At 50.3% G+C, this 4,048-nt stretch overlaps 1 long non-coding RNA gene across 1 annotated transcript; it reads left to right on the top strand.

Annotated features, from left to right (window-relative positions):
- Positions 1–433: 433 nt before the first annotated feature.
- LOC132648725 (uncharacterized) lies at positions 434–2,017 on the top strand. The gene is made up of 2 exons (XR_009587109.1): positions 434–955; positions 1,637–2,017. It is a non-coding gene; the product is annotated as an uncharacterized LOC132648725 (long non-coding RNA).
- Positions 2,018–4,048: the final 2,031 nt, after the last annotated feature.

Here is a 4,048-nt window from a genome sequence, read left to right as displayed (position 1 = left end):
GTGCCCATTACACAATTAAATTAGCAAACCTCGGAGGGATTGGATTAAAAGCCGGCAGGGCGCATCTGGAGACCATGGGTCCAAAAGGACAGAGGCTCTAAGCCTCCCTGGTAGCCTGGCTCCCAAACTGGTCCTCCCAGATGAAGTTGGCGGGGTCCACTCCCCCCATTTCCCTTTTGGGAGTAGGTTTCCACCGCCGCTAGAGTGGAGCCATTGGTGACTGTCCAGCCCAAAGCAAACGGGAGGAAGAGCAGTGGCTTTCGGGGTACAAAGGCATGCCCGGTGCACCCCGCGAGAGGCCGAGCGTGCACAGAGCCGGGGCCGCGCAGGTGCAGGCGGCGGCGGGCGGGCCGCAGAAGGCCGGGAACAAAGGCGCCTCGGGGGCCAGCGCAGAGGTCACCTGCTGCCTCCGGGGCAGATTAAGGAGGCCTGGAGAGGGCATTGGGAGGAAATGGTGCCGAGCTTCTTTGGAAAATCAATTCGTCCCACCCTTAATAAGGCATTTCGCTCCCCCTCTTCGGGAGTGGCTGGGCAGGTGTGCTTCCAGGAATGGGGATCCCGAGGGAGGAGGTGCCGCCCCGTCCTGCGTGCGCACCCTAAGAACCTTTCTGCTCTCGCATCGTCCCACTTCCTTTTCTCTCAGCTCCGGGCTCTTCCCGCCTCGCTCTCTGCTCGGGCCTCTTCCTTAATGAGGCTGGAAGTGGAACTTTCCCTCACTCCCTCTCCCTTATTTGGTGATTTTTTTTTTTTTTTTTTACCCCAGTGACCTGGCTGCACTTTGCCCCCGCTCCCTGCCTGCCAATCTTTTCTGGATAGGGCCCCTTTCCATTCTTGAGGCTCCCCCTCCTCGCTAACCCCGGGAGGCCCAGCCTCCCCCCGCCCCCCCAACCAGATCTCCAGCAACACAGCAGCCCCCCGCGGAGCAAGGAAGAGGCCTCCTCCGAGTGAATGGCTGGTAAGGAGGTTTTTAATTTGTCTGGAGCCACGAGGAAAAGGCCTCCGGGTAGCGTCCCCCAAGCCCTCAGCAGGCTTGGCAACGCCTGTGGGTATCGCTCAGAGCCCTTCTGCCTTCCTGGTGGGCGCCGTCACCTTGCGATCCTTGGCCAGGTTATTGGTGACAACTGGACTGAGGGAGTTAGAAAATGTTGAGGCGCTGTGTGCAAAGTCACCTCTGCCTTCCAGAACAAGGACTCTGCTTGGCCAAAGTCTCTGCTTTGTTGTTCCAAACCTACCAATACGAGAAATTTAGAGGCTTGACCTGATGCTTCTGTCAGACAGGGTTAGAAAAGGCTGTTGAGGCCACCGTTGACTTGATTTGCAGCCGCCCGCTCACGGTGGCGCTCTCCTTGAGCTTAGGGGAATGTCACCAGGCTGTCTCCCACTGAGGACCGTACAAGATGGTGCATTTAAAAGCTTTGCCCACCTGACCTCTGGCTCCACCTCCAGGTGCACTAGCCTTCCCTTTCTTCATGGGCTTTATTTTTAGAGCAAGCAGAGGCTGCAGCCCTGACCCAGCCTGTTTTGAGTGCATCTCTGCCTTTCCCTTCTCCAGCAGCAGACTCTGATGCCGTGGGAGGGAAATGAAGCAGCTGGCACTTCCTGGGTTTTTTATTTTTATTTTTTTATTGTTTTGCAGGTCTTGCTTCTCTCCATGGTCCTCCTGTCTAGCCAATATGCCCTTCAGACCAGCACTCGAAGGGATGGGGTGACAGTTTTCAGGGTCTCTAACTTGCACCCCCCTGGACCTCATGTCACTGCCAGGAGCTGGCTGCCCTGATCTTCTTCGCACACCCCACCATTGAGATAGATCAAAGGATGGTTGTAGTATTCTCCACAGGAGACAACCTTATGAACTGAAGGGATCGTCCAGCCCTGAACTTGTGGCAGACTGGCAGGAAAATGGCAACAATAATGTCCAACTCATCCCACCAAGAAAATTATGTTCATTTCTTTGTCCCTTGATTCTGAATCTTGCTTGCTTGTGCCAACCAGACATTAGTGAACATTAGAACAATCATTGGTCTTTGGCCTCTCTTCATGCTTCTGGAACCCAGGTACTGTTGTGGTGTATCTGCCAGAGAAGACTATGGGTTTAAGCCAATAGAAATATTAGTCAGACAGCAACTACACTGGGCATTTCTGATCCCCGTGTAACCCCAAGCCTTTCTCAGGGTGAGCTTTTAAGCACAAAAAACATATCTTGGGTTGACCTACTTCAGTTTTAACCAGCAGTGGGACTACAAAAGCCAAAAAGCCCAAGTGTATTTAGAGACTTTCCCAGAACTATGGACTTTGATGAATTAGATCTTTGTTTTCATTTTGGCAGGTGGTACTGTCTCCATGCTGGGTTTTATGACCTGAATGGTACTTCCATCATGGTGTCAGTTGTGTTAAGGTTTGGGGGCCTACTGAGGACTAGGGGCTCTGTTACACTACCATATGAAAACATTCAGACTAACTTGTCACTCTCTGGAGATTTGTGGCCCAGTTGACATGCCACTCATGAACAAGCAAGGATGTCCATGAGCAAACAGGCCCTTCAAGACCTGGCTGATGACTTTTGAGAGAGAGCAAAGGGGGCAAGCAAAACAACTAAGATTGGTCAAAATTGCCTACTCACTGCATCCCAAGCTTAAAGTGGGGGTTTTAAGCAACTACGCCTTGAAGGGTAGTTTGTTACACAGCAACAGAAAACCGAAACAGCCATTCTAGTCTCTCTGAGAGACTCACCTTCATCTTTAACTGTAGGTTTAGATACCAAAACTCTTCTTGTGTTTGGCTTAAATGGGCTGGATTACATTTAGGAAACACAGAAAGAGGAGGTAGTTACCACAGTGCTCACTGGCCTTTAGAAACCAACCTATTATAGAAGCAAATCGCTCTGAAGCCGCTGGAAGAAAAAGGTTGAAGGAAAGATAGGTGACAGGGAAACAAGAAGGAACAGAATCAGACGAACTCAGTACTAGACCATTAGCAAACTGGTCATTCTAGGCAAGCACCCATACTTCCCTTCTGGAATACAAGGGAGATGGACTAAATGTTCTGAAGTTTTGAAGTCTGATTTCACGCTAACTTCTGAAGTATTTAACAAAAAAAAAAAAAAAAAAAAACCTTCTACTGTTAGTGCTAGAGATTTGGATCTCCTGGGCAATTAGTCTTTGGTACCAGCAATATGCTGTCAGCCATTAGCTTGCCCCAAGAGAATAACTAATTAGTTCTGCTCAGAGGACTTTGTGGCATGGGCCTTAGGATGTTCCCTTCCTTTTCCCCAAGCTGAAGGCTGGGGAGTAGTCTTGGATCCTACTGTGGAGAAAATGAGAGGAGAAATGGGAGGATGATGCCTGAGCTCCATCTTTATCTGATCATCCCCGCTGGGTGCTATGGTAAATGTCCACAAGATGTAAAGATGAACACAAAAACTCCATTATATATGGGTGCCTAGTAAGAAAGGCAAAATGGCCCTCTATAGGTAACTCGAAACAGTGGCTAAGTGTGCCAGTGCATTATAAAGTAACTGTGTGTTATAATAAAGCCTATGAAGGACAGAGAAGGACCAGGTGGCTGAGAGGAGCCCGACACAGTCAAGATGGTCAGTGAAAACCTCCTTGATGGGGCTTGCCGTTATGGGAAGGAGCCAGTCATGCAAAGGAGAATGGTAGGGAACTGAGTATACATCGGGAACCCAGACAGTGGCTCTGAGGGAGGACGAGAAGGTCAGTGTGGCTCAGCCTCTGAAGGATGTGAGTAGGCAAGGAGATGGAACCCAGGGCCTGAGCCCAGTGCTCTGTCACTAAGCTATACCTCCAGCCCCAAATGTCCAACTTGTCAAAGGCCTCTCTGAATGCTGATGGAGAGCATATTAGGAGAAGCAGAGTCCAGTGAAAAGACTCGAATACGGGGGCCCTGGTGAAAGCATATGCCAGTCCTGTGGGTGACATCAGGGTAAGGGGAGCAAATCAGCCCCAACCATGCATTGTGTCAGGAACTGATAGAATTCCTGTGGCTTCCTCATTCAATTTTAGGTGAAACTATGGTGTATCAGCTAAAA

Source organism: Meriones unguiculatus, chromosome 1 (assembly GCF_030254825.1).
Source record: "Meriones unguiculatus strain TT.TT164.6M chromosome 1, Bangor_MerUng_6.1, whole genome shotgun sequence".
Classification (NCBI taxonomy): domain Eukaryota; kingdom Metazoa; phylum Chordata; class Mammalia; order Rodentia; family Muridae; genus Meriones; species Meriones unguiculatus.
The sequence above is the reverse complement of the archived record's forward strand: the minus strand, read 5'-3'. Positions and strand labels throughout refer to the sequence as shown.